The sequence below is a fragment of the Strix uralensis genome, chromosome 1, assembly GCF_047716275.1.
Source record: "Strix uralensis isolate ZFMK-TIS-50842 chromosome 1, bStrUra1, whole genome shotgun sequence".
Classification (NCBI taxonomy): domain Eukaryota; kingdom Metazoa; phylum Chordata; class Aves; order Strigiformes; family Strigidae; genus Strix; species Strix uralensis.
The window spans coordinates 76,377,754-76,395,412 of NC_133972.1; the positions used below are offsets into that span (position 1 = coordinate 76,377,754).

Below are 17,659 nucleotides of genomic sequence, written 5' to 3' on the forward strand. Positions count from 1 at the left end.
TTGCTTACATTTTATCCTGAATGTTTTGCAACCTGTTACTACAGAATTTTGCCAGTGGAGCAGAGTCACAGTATGAGAATGACTGGAAGCCCAGGGAAAACTGCCCAAGCTGTTACTTTTGTTCCATCAGTATGACATGTGAAAATTGTATTAAATTTTTAAAGCTTAATAATGTTAACAATTTGAAGTGCTGCTATTAACACAGTAAAAGAATCCTTTGATTAGCAGACCACATGATATGATGATAAAGTAACTGTGACCCCATTATCTCATGAACAAATGGCCCGAAGGGGGTGGCTACCAGCTCATGCTCAGGTACAGAGAAAACAACAGATTTTTTTTTTTTTTTTTTTTTACAATGCCAGCATGTAACATTATACAAACAAATATATGCAACTGATTTGTTAGAGACCAGCTGACAAGCCTGAAAAGCAAGATGCCTGCTGAAGAGACACTGCAACTGGAAGCCAGGGAAGACTGGCAGGGGCACACAGGACTGAAAATCCAATGTTTGGCCAGGGAAATGGGCACCCACAGTGAAGCTTCAGAGAAGAAATTAAGGGGTTTTTTCCCTATGAGGAGAAGGCGAAGGCTATATGGAGTGAGACGCTTGTCCAGGCATTTCATCAGGGTTGCAAAGCTCAGAATCCAGCTATGACGAACAAGGAAGGAAGAGAGGTAGGTGAAATAACATTCAAATTTGCAGTTCTGCAGAAAATTACTGAGGTACTGAAACCCTCTGAGCAGAAATGGATTTTAAACACAGAAACACACGCACAAAAAATCAAGCCAAAGAAAGGGCCAACTCACAATCAAAGTATCGTGCAGGTAACAAACCCAGCGAGGGAGCTGTACAAGTAGGTCAGATACGCAGCAGCAAGAACTGCTGAGCACGGGAGAATCTCGCTGGAGAAGGGGGTGAGGAGAAAAATTAACTGGCCAGCAATAAGAGAATAAAGTCTGGAAAAGGTTAAAACAGGACAGAAGGATGAAAGGGCAAAACACTGCTTGGCCTATATAAAGAAAGATTACTCTAATTCACTGACACATCCACCTGAAGCATGGGAAGGAAAGAAGACTGTTGACACTTGACTGAGGAACAGTTTTCATTCCCTCTTCAGTTGGAGGAAAAGCCAAGTGAATGCTCAACTGCCATATCTACCAAACTCAACTACCAAACAAGCAGTGTCTGATCAGCAATGCTGACCTGCCAGCAGCAGCTCCAAGTCCAGAGGGGCCTGACACACCTGGAGACCCCAGGCCAGATCCCATGCTCAATTTACACTGTGGTTCCATTTAAACCATCCAAGTAACAGAGGCGGGAACCTGACCCCTTATTCCACCACAGCCTTTGGCTGAGCACCTCAGTGAGATGCAGAACAAGCACAGTTCACATTAAAGAAGATAAGGAGCATAAAAACCTGGTTGCTGCAGCACTGGCTGCACAGCACTACTACTTTCATAGAGATATTCTGGCCAAGCTGTATAAACAGCACCAAACATTGCAGGAGAAGTGTGTCTTAGTTTGCATTTCTTCCATTCCATACAGCCAACGTGACATTCAGCATGTTCGACTCCTTAGATAACAGGGGTGTACTTGACTGCTGCTGTTTAATGGATTTCACATGCTTACTGTAAACCTTCTACCCACCTCAATTTTCCTTAGGGCCCTTTCTGGCTGTACTCTAACAGATAACAACATCTGGATAGTTGTGTCATATAACAAATGTTATACTTCCACTCAGGAATTACTTTAATTCACTCAGCCACTACTTTAATTCACTCAGTCACTCCACACCATATTCTCCCTCAATCCAATGCTGAGCTGCAATTAAACTGGCAGTGACCAGCAAATGGTAGAACGCACCCATACCAGTTTGTGTCATTCTCACAGATGAGACCAAGCACCAGGACTGAGTTATTCTGCCAGCTTGTGCAAATATGGAACAAAATACAGACTTCTTCTTCGGTCCTTCCTGTATTGTAGTATCACATATATTTTAAGACACTATATAATACTTGTGTGCTATCCAAACACACAGTGCAATTTTAAACTATAGATTATTGGTCCATAAGATCCACCATCATCCTCATCCCCCATAAAATAGAACACAGACACATTACAGAGAAAGCACTGCTGTGTCACTTATCTCCCCACAATTTAATTAATCAACTGTCAAGTTCACAAAGGAAATCACAAGTGACTTCCAAGACTGTGTCATTAACAAAAAAAAATATTAGGCCAGATCACAGCAGAGATCCAACAAAGTTTAGCAACGCTGATAAGTAGGAAACCTGAAACTCATCCCTGATTCAAAGAGGAGGCAGACAAGACCTAAGCAAAGAGGTGATGCAGCTTCTCAGTTCTGCAGACTAGGAAATGCACAGGCAAAGCATTTGCCCAGATCCACCAGTTCGTCTTTGACTATTCCATCAGCAAGTGCTGCTGACAGAGGAGTCATGCTAACATAGGCCGGGGTAGTTGGTGGGGAAAGAGGGAGAGAGAAGCCAGGAGAAAGAAATGTAAAATCCAGGATGTATTAGTTCTCTCATTTGCAATAAAGTAGGGGGGAAGGTACCATTTCATTCAGGTGTCAGTGAGACCACCACAGTTATCAGTAGAGAAACCTCTACTGTATGTTAATGAGTTAGGTTTTGTTTGTTTCAAACCAGATGCTCAAATCTTACGGCATTAGTAGGCAATTAAAAACTTGTATTAGGTGACAAATTATTTTCATGACATTCATATGATAGTCTTTTACTTGCATAAATATTGATAGAAATACCAGTATCGGTGTGTCTGGGGCCAAAAGATTTTACTCGGAAGTTCAATCTTCATGACAAGCAACACTGCCCTGCTGAGGGAAGAAGATACCTTGGACCAAATTTGTATGTCCTTAGGCACAACCTCTTCTGAAATTGTAGGAAATGCTGTCTGAGTAGAGTCTCAGTTTTGGGGAAGTGCTGTCAAGCCCAAAGAGACGGTGAACAGAGCATGGTTTGGACAATTCACAAGTGGATGGCTGCCACTGCAACCTTTCAACCTTTCACCTCTGAGCAGTCAGTTGAAGACCAGCCCAAATCACCATCTAATAACTCTTTGGTTGACTCTGTAAAATGAATCTGACACCAGGGCTCAGGATGCAGGTCCCTCCCCAACAGCTATAATGGTCTGTAGAAGGATCTGTCAAGGCACAACTCCCAGGTGCGTAAGCAAAACTTTCAGATCATAGATGGGGCATTCTGCTCATGGTTATAGCTTTCTTTTCTGTCTCTTATGGAGGATTTCTGTTTTCTGCAATGCCTATACAGCACTACCTGATACCCTGAGTCATAAAAAAATGTAAATAGGAAAAAAAAAAAGTTTTAAAAAAAAAAGAAAAAATGGCTCAATGACCTTCTGTTGAGTTTTACTTATTTTATTATGCTCCCTATTATTATGTTCCCTACTTATTGCATTTTATAAAATGTAAAATTTTATCTATCATACTGTCTCACTTTTAAAATGCTTGCTTTTAAAATGTGACACATTCCGTAGGAAAAAATACCCAAAAACCAAAATGGAACTTTTTTTTGTATTAAATGAATTTTAAAAACAATCACTCAAGCTACAGCAAACATACAGACAGATAGAAAGTAATTGTGTTTGTATCTGAATTCTGTACTTCAAGCCACCTTTGATCAACTTGATTAATATTCCTTTCAAAAGATTTTATAGCTGGTGTACTTCATGAACACAATTAGATTAATCTCTTCTGAATCCTGTGTTTCATAAAATTACTGTTCCTCTGATTAATTTTACAAAAAACACATGTAACTATGTACAAATGCATTTTTCTCATTGATAAAGCAAGCCTGTGACACAGCTTCCAGTACTGGCCAAGAGATATCACTGTGAATATCCAATAAATCAGCAAGCCTGACGATGAAATGTCACGTGAGCTAATACACAAAATACTACACTTCTTATTCAAGTAAAAGAAAAAATAGCCCAATTCTCATCTTATAGCACTGGATCAGCTAAAATGCAATTCTTCAGGGATCAGTATCTGTGGGGTAATGCCACCAGCTAGTCGAAGTCACTGTTGCTGATCCACAAACCTTCCTCTGCTTAAGTCAACGATAAAATTTTAATCAAATTCAGTGACATGGTTTCCCACGGTTGAATTTCAGAGACACTGGGTCTGAACAGGACCCATCTGACTCCTGATCTGCAAGAGAGACTCACTTTGACCTTACCAGGACTGCCATGCGCAGGCTGATGTCACTTCACCCCATAAATCCCCTCGCCCGGCGCTGTAGCTAAGCACCGCTGAACTCAGGTACCCTCTAGGAACACTGCGATGTTGTAATTAGCAGTGAGGCTTGTAATGCATTCCCCAGCCAGAAACGAGGGTTGCTGTGGTCACTAGAGTAAAAGAATGTGAAAAGGGATAGGGGAAGAATTGAAAAGACAGGTAACAGTAGAGAACACAAATGATGATATATTTAAGTATCTCACATTAAAACAACACAACAACCACCAGTATCAGCTGAACTGCCAAATAGATATTACAAGTAACAGTGAGGTTTTTTTAAAGAATAATATTTCCTTTAAATAGATTATTTCAGTGGAGAGGAGCAATGATACACAGAAGATATCTCTGACACAAGCTTCTGCTTCTTAACATCTAAATTATGTTAGGGTTTGTTTTTTTTGAGGAATGATGTATTTAACAAGCTGTTTGCAGTGCAACAGTAATCTAAAGCCCTCTTATTTTTTGGCAAATGCTGTGCATCACTCACACTAAGCTTACCATTAACTGTAAACTGTTAACATGTCTTAGTGTGGTTTCAATGTTCCTATGGCAAGGCTAAATAGCATTTAGAAAACAATGATATCCCCAGGCCCGCACTGTAGTTTCTGAAGCAGAGATTAAGCACGGTATTCTGCTCAACAAGCTCATCACTGTTAAGTAACTCATCAGAAAATAAAGAGGGAATTATCAAATGGGAATTGCCAAGTAATTAGTTCTCTGAAGCAGATGACATACAACTGTTAAAGGGAGGGGCTTCCCTGTTAGTCATATGTCAGAGTAGAGTCTACTAATCTGTAAATAAAAATGCATTACATATGATTGGTGCTATGGGCTTTTAACTGCTAGTGGTACATGGAGAATAAACTTACATCTTCTTCTAATGTAATAATCTACTAGGATTTTTTTTTTTTTCTCTTGCATACAGTGAATTTTCAAACCATTCTGGATCTACTTGCTGTCAGACTATCTGGGGAAAGCTATGAATACAGCACACTACCAGGCAGGAGACGTGCTCCAGGGCTACAGAAAAGGAGAAATGCATTTACCGTCATATTAATTCGAAAAATCAGTCTCTACTCAGCTACTACACATGGCACTGAAAAGGAAAGAAATATTCACTAGCACAAAATTTCTGAGCACAGTAAAGGAGCATTAAGCCTGCTTTTTGAAATTATCCTTCTCCATTAAAGCCTGACTTTCTTTCAAGTAGCTGGCCTCAGAGAAATGTTAAATTTACAAAACTACAAGGGCCTTCACGCGTGGGTACCTGACAAACAAAATTGTGGTAACAGTCACAACCACACTCCAACGTGAGTGAGAAGCACTTCAACATTTGTACTTTTTATAGAGTAAAGAGTGACTCAATAAATCCTTAAGTCAGGTTTACATCTAGACCCAAAATGGGCTGATAATTGCTAAGTAACTTATCAGAAAATTAAGAAGGAATTATCAAACTTGGGGTTTGCCTGCATCACAATATCTCACCATGAGAAACCCCTCAGCCAACACACTCAAATCCAAATGCTGCCACCTGGGCTAGCTGTCAACCAAAACTATACCCCTGGTATCAAAGGCTAACTTTCATCCAAAAGCATACCCCTGGTATCAAGACACGGCAAAACCCAGCAGCACGCCGCTGCCCAACATGCACAGCTGAGGGAGAGGGCAAGAGGAGGGCATGCACGAGCGCTGAGGCTTAAGCACAACTGCACGTCACATCTAGTCATCTCACCACTTTCGGCCCTCAGCATGTAGAAGTTCTCCATCTCTCTAATACTTGCACTAACACCAGAAAGCCCACACTTTAAAGTAATGCTAACAAGTTGCAGTGCGTGGGACAGCACATCTCTTATTCCACTGCAGATACACCTTTTTAAAACAGAAGTTAGGAGATGAATCAAACCTCAGGTCGTGGCTTAGACTGCATTAGGAACTTGTGTTTTTATGTAGACAGATCACTACACTCAACTCCATCTACACTTTAGACTGTGCTATAAAACTTTCAATCAGTCAGACACCAGACCTTCAGTAACTGCTGAAGGAACAACAGAGCAAAAACGTGAAAGGTCATGGCTGAGGTGATGGGGTGGGGCTGAGGGGACCACAGAGCCTTATTTCTAAGACATCAGTCTGTACTCACATCATTTATTTACCTTTTGAGTTACTCACACACAAAACAAACAATTAAAAAAATTAAAATTATTTCTAATTACTATCCAATTATACCTAGTTCACATCTCCGTTTCACTTCTGCTCTTAACACCTTATAAATCTGCATCACCTACCTTCTTTTAGCCCTACAGCCATTGTAGGCTTTCATAAACAGTATGAGAGGGAAGAAATAAAACCAGGTACGATAAAAGGTCACTGATATGGCAATCAAAAAGCCACCATTAGACACACTAATCGGATAGCTCTTTCTGTGTTCACTACAAAGTATTTTAAAAGGGCAGATTGTTGACCGTTTACAGAGTAGTAGCCAGAAGTCTGCATAAACCAGAAGTGTCTTATGTAAAAAGTAAGTCACATTAGGTAGTATACAGACATACTTACGGAAAATTCTGAAAAAAAAAAAAATTCCTACAAGTGGACTGCGGCTGTAAATTCAACCCGATACTACAATATGATTAATAGATATCAAGTGACTCGACAGTGGAAAAGATTAAGAACTCTTTAGTTGTTAAAATGTCCAGTGTTACATGCAAAATCCTCTCAACACAACTGTTTAAAAGAAAGCATTGAGTCATTTGCCTACGTGGAAAGAGGCAGTGCACACTCTGAACAAATAACAATAACTCTATGTTTTGTAGAGCAGACTAAAATTAATTAAAGCCATGATTAAAAAAAAAAAAAGCAGCAAGCTGTATCTCTATTTATTTATTTCAATTTTGGTTTTACTAATTCCCTGTGTCCTTATTGAGGCAAGATGATTAGCAGGCTCTGCAAGAACACTGCTTGAACTGGAAGGGTAAGCACACCTGGAGCTCACACACAACAGCAACATCACTCCCTGAAGCCACATGTTTCCTCACACAAGTAAAGCTATCGATGATGTGTACGGCCATTAAGCCTAAAGTAAGGTTTCCAAGATCTCATCCTGGATGCGTTCAAACACATCCAATGTTTGCTCCCTCTGACAGACTCCAGGTCTGCTTAAAACGGAGCGGGGCTGTTGCCACCTTCACCCCAAAACAAATGCAAAAATCGGAAAGATGATGGGTCTTGGCACTTGAGCTGTGAAACCTATCTGTGGCTGCTCACTGCACGGCGCCGGGTTGTGTTTCTTTCACGTGTTACTACTGCAAGCTCCTGCCTGTTACATTCAGTAACAAAGAGAACGTTTGTAAGTAGGCAGTCTCTACTCCAATAACTTTTATTTGACTTATTTAGTTACACAGTGGGCCTGATTTTGATCATCTCCTAGAAAAATGAGAACTAATTAATGAAGCCAACAGAGGTACCCCAAACTCAGTGACTAAAATGTCCAACAACAAGAAAAGAAGCCAAAACAAATCTGATCTATGGTCCACAAATACAACAGTATACTTCAAGCTGCACTGGTACAGAAAAAAGCAATACAGTACTATATTCCTGCCACGTCTCTGCACCAGACTTAACTATTTTTTATCCAATATTTTTTATCTGAAATGTTCACTTAGTATCTAGTATAGTGTTTATCATGCAATCATGGGAAATGCCAGATGCTAAAATATTCAAGGTGACTTAGCAATACATCGTGGATAACGCAATCTGATTATTCATAGGATTTGACCAATACACTATAAACGATTACTTTTTCTAATTAAGAGATATAAACCTTTTCTGGAGTAATCATTTCTACAAATAAATACAATTTCATACAACCCAAGCTAATTCTGAAAAGAATGAAATGCTTTGTGGAAATGATAATGTCATAACAAAAAGCTTCCTTCTATTCGATCTCCCAAGTCAATAGCTGTTACCAAGTCAGTTTTCTTCCAAAACAGAAAGACGAAATGTGTCAGCACATGGGCACTTTGTCTGGTTTTTCACTCTCAAGAAATTCTTATTGCTCCGAAGAGATATAGTGGTTACAATCCACCCCCACCATTCAAGCTCATTTATAAACCGTAACAGGCATGTCTTTGCATGTAACTACTTGCTTAGACAACTTGCTTTTAAAGCACAGCACCCTTCCCCGCAGCCACAATAAAATGTAAATTATGTGCTTCATACTTTTCTATGACATGCTGTATACATAAAAAAGTTATTCTGCAATGGAGACTTTCTGATCAGCCCCTCATAAATAGAATGCTATAGTAATTAAGTTTTGTGGCTGTAAATAGAAAAAAAAAAATCCTTTGATTTTCTGCAAGTAACCACTATATTTCATTTTCTTTTATTTAAAGACACGGGCAATTTTCTTACAACCCTTTATCTTTTTTTTTTTAAGCATTAGCAGTATTGCCAGTACCAAGCACCCAAAAATAATATAACAGGTCCAAAAAAACAGGCTGGCTTAATGACAATCAGATTAAAGAAATAAAAATAAAAATTTATGTTCTTTTTATTGGCAGTATGATAATTGAGCCTTGAGACTTGGTTTTTTCAAGGTATTCTCCACAACCATTTGGGAAGGAGAGAGAGGAGAGGGAGAGCAGACTGATAGATGTGCACTATTACATCCTGTCTGGCTACAGCATTTCAGGGAAAAAAAAAATCAGAAGAATTGAAAACATTCCTCAAACCAGAGTAAAAGAGTTTGAGGAAAAGACACCCAGGCATGTCAGTAGTGACTAGTTATGCTGGGAAGCGTCCTTACACCAGACAAAGTTTAGTGCACAGGAGGAACCCAGGACACTGGAAAAGTCAAGCAGGTTGCAAGCAACACGAACCACTGAAAATGTTCATAAGAGTGCAGGCAGGAATTATACAATTTCATGCGTGGTATTTTACAACAAAAATCAAAGCCTGTAAACTTTTCCATTCATACTATCATCTTTTAGTAACTGAATATGCTCTGACCTGAGGTGAACACAAAACCACTCATCTGGAACCCACTGTCCTGTAAGTCACCGAACTGAATCACCAGAGTTAATGGAATTTTTCTGACGAGTTTCTCAAGGACCTCTACTGCCAGGCAAGGGAAGTACAAACGTATGATGGGTAGGTAATCATACAGACACCGGTAAGGTGTCCACGCTGATTAAAGCCCAGAGTAGACAGTGTACACTTGTTAAGAGGAAATAAAAAGCACTATATTCTCACCTTATTGGCAGTGTGTATCTGTATGGTGAAGACAAAAATGAAGGTGGTCACTGTCCTGCAGGGGTCAAGAATAAGTTCACAGTTTGTATTGCTTGCCCATCTGGCTTAGCCTGCGATGTGACTGTTGATCCAGGAGTTGAGGAGACGGAAACCAAAATAAAAAGAAACAAAAACACAGTTAAGAGTCAAACAATTTACAACATGCTAAGACATCCCAATAAAGACTGAGAGGGACTGCTCTTGCTGTTACTCAAGCACAAATAAACTATAGATCTAATCCTGCAGACAGAGCACATACAGTAGAAAGCAGAGCCCATTTATTCAAACTGAGTGCTCTTTTCCTAAATGTGATCATAATGAGGTGAAGAATCATAAGCAAGTCGAGATGACTGTCTTCACTGCCAACAGAACATATTTTATTTGAGGAGGAGCATCATCCAGAAAGCATACTGCTGCAACTACTACTATCAGGCAAAAAATAATCAGCTTTGGGAATGTGACGTTACCTTGTGCACTATTTTGTCATTAATAGTGGCATGCTAGTCAATGCATATTCCTGCAAATTCCCAAGTAACATAAGCAAAGGAAAACTCTACCAATGTGATTTTTTTTTCTATTTCTGTATTTTTGCTCAGTAAAATTACAAAGAGCCAGCACTGAATTTCTGCTGACATCACATATTAAACAAAATACATTGTGTTTTTTCACTTGGAATCTCACCAAATATTCTTATCACTCTTGGGACAATAAAAGGATTTAGTGGGACCATTTCTCCCTCACTGAGAAGCATTTTTGTTGTTTTAGTTTATGAGCATACGTACTAGTTCCTATTTATGGAAGGATTTACACACATACTTAACTCTAGATAGGTTCTTTAATCAATCCTCATTCAGCAAAACCCTCACTGGGACACGTACTAAAGTAACTTAGCAGACTGGGACCAATGCACACACACAGATTTGCATGTGTTGTACAACAACCTCAGACTACACCTTTGAGGAAAAAAAATGAAGCATTACATTCTCAACACATGCACTGAGATCAGAAAGGACTTACGGTCATTGATCAGTCTTTTGTCTTTTTGCAAAAGTCAAGAGTCTGCAAAGTTTCTTACATTTTAAAACACTGGTCACGTATCAGCTCAGTCAAAATCAAGTAAAAATCTTCAGCTTTTTATATAAAGAATGTGAACCACTGAACAAGACTCCAAAATACAGTGCCTTTGTTCAAACACCTATTTATTTATTTATAGCACTTACTCTTGCACAGAAGTAAAATGAAAGGATGAGGTCAGGATTTTCAGTTTGCAAAGCTTAGGCTACTGAAGTCACTGGAATATAGCACGTCATCTCTTTGCAATGAAATCATTTACCTGTGCCAAGCCTGTCGCGCTTCTGTTTCTCATGCTAATTATATTTTTTTTAAAGCAGAGTTGGTTACAGCATTCTCAGAAGAGCCCTACAACTAAATCTGTTATCTGCACTCTGTGAATTGTACACACTGTACCTGTACGGTCCTCCACAGCAGCCGAATCATTCACAACCTGTATGCTTAGCTAAGGCTGTCACATAGCCCGACTTCCCTCAAGCGGCATCAGCGTGAGCTGCCTCGCACGCTGGAGTAGGTTTGCAGCCAGCCAGTGCTTCAGCCCATCTATGCAGTTCTGAGATGCTTTTCCTTCAGAGCCTGCCATACTTCTTTACCCTTCAATTAGTACACCACAATAAAAGCAGCGCACTGTATGAACAATGACAATGATAATCCTGACTGCCATCTCCTAAGACATGCTGCTAAACTTCAGCAAGGGGGAAATTAGGCCTCGATATTGTTTTACTAGCTACATTACTACAACAATTATTTTTAAATTCTAATGTTTAAATCCTTAGTTGCTTTTCAGGTGACTGCATTTAAGTGTCTATTTTCTTAATTAACAGGAAACTAGGCCACTGGATCTATTACATAAAAATTTTTTTAAGTGAAATTCCAGGTCCCTTGCAAATGTCTTTTAAAACAAGACTACTTTTTTTTCAACCTTTCTAAATAAATTCAATCAGGCCAGAAGGGCAAGGGAGAAAAGTTGCACTGTTTATTTCCAGAAAGTCTTTTAACTATGTATATATGGCCTTTTTGAAAATAATTACTTTCTAATGCTCTTAGTCACACAGGTAATTTGTCTTACAATAAAATACATATAAGCAGCATGCAGCACACAACGGCTCACGCTACAGGAGTCATCCTGCACGCAATTATTTCATTCTCTCCAGCCGGTCCTCCTAACAGGCTCCTCTATTTCAAGCCCCCTCCTCAGTACGGAGGCCCAAATCCAAGGTGGCCATGCCAAGCAGAGGATATTCTCTCCTAACAAGAAAGGCAAGTTAGTTGCAGCACTGAAAAGCTGCACTTCGGATGCAGGAAACTGCCCGCAAACTCCCTGTCCCCTTGTCCCTCCGAGGAGAAACGCCTCTGCTCGGCAGGCAGGCTGAGACCTGCAAACTTGTCACACCAAACCTGAGACTGCCAGCTGCCTGGCACTGCAAGAGCTGAACCACCAACGGGCATTTCTCATTACCTCCTCCAGCTCCGGTGCTTTACCATAAGAGCGATTAAAATATCTATTTTACTGAGATATTTCTGGATTGCATTATGTTCCAGTCCAGTACTACAAACGCTCAGGAGCTGTGGGTGCTGATGATTTCTCATCACTGAGACACAAAATCCTCCAGGCCAAGTTCAGTATTAGTGTAAGTGCATGCAAGATTAGTGACTGGAATAGGGGTGTTAACCACTTCTGCAGATGCTTAACGCAGCTCCTTAATCAGGCAAAAATCCTATTTAAGCCCACAATGCTTTTTGCTGTAAAAAGATATACAGAAAATAATGGTGATACACAGCAGATCACTTTCTGAGTTGTGTTACTCTACTACATGCCTGGATTAAGTCCAATAAATGAAGTTATTCTAGATATACACCCATGTAAATGGCTCACAATCCTGTCCCCTGGAGTCACTCCAGATTTATGACATTAGAACAGAGTGCCAGATTTGGTGCCTTTAAAAAAGTTATACCTACGTTTGTGAAAAAGTGGCTCAAAAGGGTGGTGCCCAAATACTGGGAATGAAGACAAACACACATTCCTTGGTTAAATACATTTTTAAGAGCAGTATACAGTTCAAAGCTAATCAGACCACGTATTTTTTCAATGTATTACTAACTTTCTTGCAGAAAGTCTCCAGCTCTATGGCTATAATATTTTGATGAGCACAAATGCAAAAAAAAACCACCGAAAAACAACACAATATCGGAGACATTATTTATTGATAAGAAAATTGGTTTTAATAGTATATACTTAGTTTTTCATCAAGAGAAAATGAAGTTAGCTTTCACCTAAAACACAAAAGGGCCTAGACTTTGCTAAGAACTATGAAGAGGCTTAACAAACCTAAGTGACAACAGTGATATCAGGTATCACTGACCTTAATTTTACTGGCCAGAAGGTGTAAAGTACAGTACATGAGTGGAGAATAACAAGCCCGTGGCCTAAAATATGAATGCTGGAATGGGAACTGTTACTAACTCACAAACACCGTTACAGCCACCAAACAGTTAAACCAGCCAGCCAGGGGAAAAAAAAAAAAAAAAGAAAAAAAAAAAAAGAAAACTCCAAAGAAACTTTTATGCAAGCTTTTATAAGCCAAAAGCATTTTTACAAAGTACCACGCCTTTGTTAATTTGCTAATAATAAATGCAAGTAGAACTGACAATTTGGCCAACCTGCCAAGCGTGCCACGTACCATCCCACCTGCCTGACGCGACAGCGGGCGAGGAGTACCCACCCTTCCCGAGAAGCTCAGCCCTTGGGAAACCACCACCACCGGCATCCTTTAATTTTGGCCAAGCCAACACAGCTCACGGAGGGCTGGTGGTAGCCCGCTGGGTCGCCCGCCAGCCACACACACACACACCTGAATGGACGGTGAATACCGTCTGTTACCATGGCAGCCTGATCTAATTACATGAGTGATCAGGGCTGGAGTAAGCGTGCTGAAAGCCTACGCCGCTGACATGTCGCTACATGACGGGAGAGACAGACAGACAGACAGGCGAGTGCGGAGAAAATCTATCGACCTCTGCTTTACGTAAAAAGTGAGGAGATTACAGCCACCCTTTAAAAAAACCTGCTGCCCGTAAAATATCGGGCCGGTTTTACGAACAAATTAGGTGCAATAACATGCAATTACAACTTACTATTACCTCGCAGCATCGCAAAAATAACTACGGCGTAATATTTTCCCCGGCCATTCTCAATTTCCCTCTCCCTCATTCATAACCCTTGCTCCATATCATAAAACTGAACCATCTCCATCACCTGAACAGAAATAGATGAACGCAAAGCTGGGATTTTCCTTTAGGGGAAGGCTTCGTTCAAAACTGAAATTAAAAGTCCTTGACTTCTCGGTGTGTAAGCAGAGTAACTCACTACGCCTGACCACATCTGACACGTAAAGTAACCATTACTGCATAAAATACATAACCATGAGCGTTAAAGGTTAAAGCGTAACCTGCGTTACAAAATATGAATTTCTTTACCATACGGAAGGGAAAAGGTCTCCGGCAAAGGTCATCTACCTGCACCCTTGCCGATCTGGACACAGAAAACATTTGTAAGGAGGAAGGTTTTACAAACATGCATTTCTTCATCTGGGCATAACAGGAATGCCTAAGATTTTTCCCCAATTCTATCCGGAGTTCAGGCTCACAGGGGAGAGATGCTGCTCGGAGGAGTCCCTATTACACAGCATACGGTAAACAAAATAAAAATAGCCCGTCGCTCTCGTTGTCTACACAGTGCATTATATAACGGGCTTCCGACTTGTTTTCTTTTCTATTATTACTCTTCAGTAATTCCTCCTCTTCAATAACATGTAAATCGCTCCCAATTCTGTCATTTTATTATTATCGCTATTACTATTACAGTAGGAGCTAACGTTTTCCAGCAGGCTTTAATTTAGACTTTAATATTCTCAGGAATTGCACTGACGGATTCAGCACCCACAAACATACACGGGGTCATTTATTTGTTTTCTGCCGGTACATTACGAAGCCTTAGGAAAAAACCCAAACCCCCACAACCCAACCCCCCCAGTCCGACCCAAGCAAACCCCGAGGCGGAGGGGGGACGGGGGCAGGTGAACGGCAGGAGGGCAGCGGCCGCCGCTGCTGGAAGCGAGCGGAGCCCCGGGGCGGCGGCGGCTGGGGGGTGGGGGGGAACCCCGGCCCCGCTCCCCGCGGGCGCCTCGGGACGCCGCCGGCCGGACCCCGCAGGCATCCCGGTTCCTCCCCCCCTTCCCCGGGCCCTCCCGCCCCGTCCCTCCGCCGGCGCTGCCCCTCCCGCCCCCGCTCCCCCGGCCGGCAGTACCGGGTGGCGTCTGCAGCCGGCTTGGGCCCTGAGTGAAGCGGAGCGGGGCTGCTGCCGGGCACATCCCAGCCCCAGCGCCGCCTCCTCCTCCTCCTCCTCCTCCTCCGCCGCCGCCGCCGCCTCCTCCTCCTCGCTTCATTCACCCTCCGGCAGCCGCCCAGCCCCGTACTACATACGCCGTGCGGCGGCGACCGGCCCTGCCGGTACCCGGCCCGCCCGCCCGGCCCCGCGCTGCGCCCCGCCGGGCCCGCCCGCCGCACACGCACCGCGCGGCCCCCCCGCGCCGCCACACGCGCGCACACACACCTCCCCCCCCCCCCGTGTCGCCACACCACACACACACACATACACACACCCCAAGGCCGCCGCACCGGGGGCAGCCGCGGCTCGCAAAATGTCCACCGTCCCCGCGGCCACCCGCACCCCGCCCGGGCCGGGGGGGAAGGCTGGGGGGGTGTGGGGTGAGGAAGGAGGAAGGAGCGAGGAGCCGCCGAGGTGGGGGGCAGGGCAGGGCGGTACGAGCCGCTCCCTCCGCGGGGCCGCCCCGGCCCCACCGCCTGGCCCCGGCCCCCCGCTCCCGCGGCGGGGCGCACCGTGTCCCCGCACCCCCGGCTCCGCTCCCTCCGCCAGAGCCCTCGGCCATTTCGCGGCCGCCCCCCCTCCCTCTGTCCCTCGGGGCCAGGGCCGGGCCGCGGCGGCAGCGCCTGCGGGCCGGGCCGTGGCGGGCCGGGGGCGACCGTAGCGAGGCGGGCTGTAGCCCCGCGGCGGGGTGGGCAGTGCGCTCCCTTTCCCCCCCGGCCCCGTGTTTTTCCAGCTGGAAATCGCCGGCGGTTTGCAGTCTAAACAAGGGAGGAAGCCGGGGGGGGGGGGGGGGGGGGCGAGGCAGAAAGCAGAGGAGGAAGAAAAAGCCACTTACTGTAAAGTGTCAGTGGAGGTGGGGTTGGCGGGGGGGGGTCAGAGAGAGACTCGCACACAAATGTCTTCCTAGCTGATCACGGGGCTTGGGTCTGCTTTTTTGTTTGTTTGGTTTTTTTCCTTCCCCCTGCAGTGACACAGGTCCGGGATGTCTCCACCACTGTAGTAGAAATGATGTCTGCGGTGCAGCGCTCGCTCCCTCTCCTCTCTCCAGCATGTAAATGGGTAATAGAAGCCAAATATGGAGCAGTTGGCTGCCTCTGCAACAGCTCAAGGATCCTACTTCATGCAAAGGGGGGGGGGGGGGGGGGGGGAGAAGGGAGGAGGGGGAGGAGGAGGAGGAGGAGGAGGAGGCAAGGCAACACTCTGGCAGGCGGCCAAGAGAGCCACACAGATTATTGCATACGCACAGCACCGCCGGGCCAAGGCGGCCCTTAACCCTTTGCGGGGCCGCCGCACGCTGCCCGAGGGCGGCGGCGACGGGCCCGGGGAGGGGGGGGGGGGGCGCGGGGGTCTCGCCTCGCCACTTACCTCCTCCTTCCCCTTGTAACACTTCAAAGGCCAGGCTGGCTCTCTACGGCGGGATTAATCCCTGCGCACGCCGCTGTTCCACAGAAGTGCCCGCTCCTGAGGCGGGCTGCGTCGCGGGGATCTCAAAGCACTTTGCAGGCGGCAAGAAATGAGCTGAGGAGGGAAAAAAAAACCACCCCAAACCTATATTGTTTAAGGGGGAAGGAAGAGGCAGCTAGCGAAGCGTGCTGTCCTTCAGAAATGGCAGGGAATGCTGGTTTAAAGGATGCATGAAAATCAGTTGCTCAGTCAAGGCTGGTCTGTCTCTCTCTAAGGGAGGAAATAAAACTGTGCTGGAAGCCAGGGAATGCTCTGAAGCAGCCTCTGCGAGAGTCAGAAGAGGGTGATTTTATTTAAGATGCCATATTGCATTTCGCTGTGGAGAACTGCAAAGTGATTTAGAGCAAGAGCCTGCATCCCACTCCCTTTTTCTGAATTAGTTTTATTTATCCGGATCCTTGGCATATGCTTGAGTTGCTTTGTAGAAAGTACCTTCCACTTCATTCAGACCAAAGAGGCTCTGACTCATACCGTCACTGAACTACAAGACAGGCAGGGCTGAACCACGCATGTTTGGGTACTTACTCCCTCTGGATTCCTTAGCACGCATTTCATCAAAGATCCCCTCGCGTCTCTCCCAGCTGTACACAGACCACTGTGAGCCTCTCCCAAACTCCCCCCCCACACCCCACTGAAGGCAACTTACACTTCCCCCGTGCTCCAGCGTTAGCTCGTGACTCTCTTACTTCTCTCAACACAGGTCTCTGCAGTGCCATAAACTGCAGTGATGGGCAAATAACAAGCACAGATACAAAACGGAGTCCGGAGAAAATATCTTCCTTCTGGATGTCTGATCTTCAAGTCTTCGAAGAAAAGATAAAACGTCAAATTATCAGGCCAAGTACAACGTGGAGAAATAAAACAAATGATGGAAGTAATGAATGGAGGAATACAGCCAAAGGACTGGGCTGCTATGCATGCATGTAACCTGACAGCGGTCCATAAGGAGCCATTCACTCTCTGCTTTGGCATCAGGGAGGGAGGTACAGCACAGAGGAATCCTCTCCCCACCTCAAGGATGTTGCAAAAAATGCTGCATAAATACCAAAGGCCACTATGCACCAGCTCCATGAAGCTGGATGCTGTGGGGTCACAGGCCTCAGAAAGGCCTCAGATGTGCACTCCCTGTAATGTGGCCATCCAGACCAGGCTG

General features: G+C 44.1%; 1 protein-coding gene across 7 annotated transcripts in view; it reads right to left on the minus strand.

Annotated features, from left to right (window-relative positions):
* ATXN1 (ataxin 1) overlaps positions 1–16,466 on the minus strand; it is a 229,461-nt gene extending 212,995 nt beyond the window's left edge. For 3 of the 7 annotated variants that reach the window (XM_074871426.1, XM_074871370.1, XM_074871389.1), the window contains exons 1-2: positions 14,962–15,061; positions 9,546–9,666 (exon numbers count right to left, since the gene is read on the minus strand). The gene's annotated coding sequence lies outside the window, so the exon portion shown is untranslated. Of the gene's footprint in view, positions 1–4,239; positions 4,409–9,545; positions 9,667–14,961; positions 15,062–15,877; positions 16,097–16,407 lie in introns of those variants that run through there. The other 4 variants (XM_074871407.1, XM_074871418.1, XM_074871397.1 and 1 more) reach the window with 4 other exon arrangements.
* Between the last annotated feature and the right edge of the window lie 1,193 nt (positions 16,467–17,659).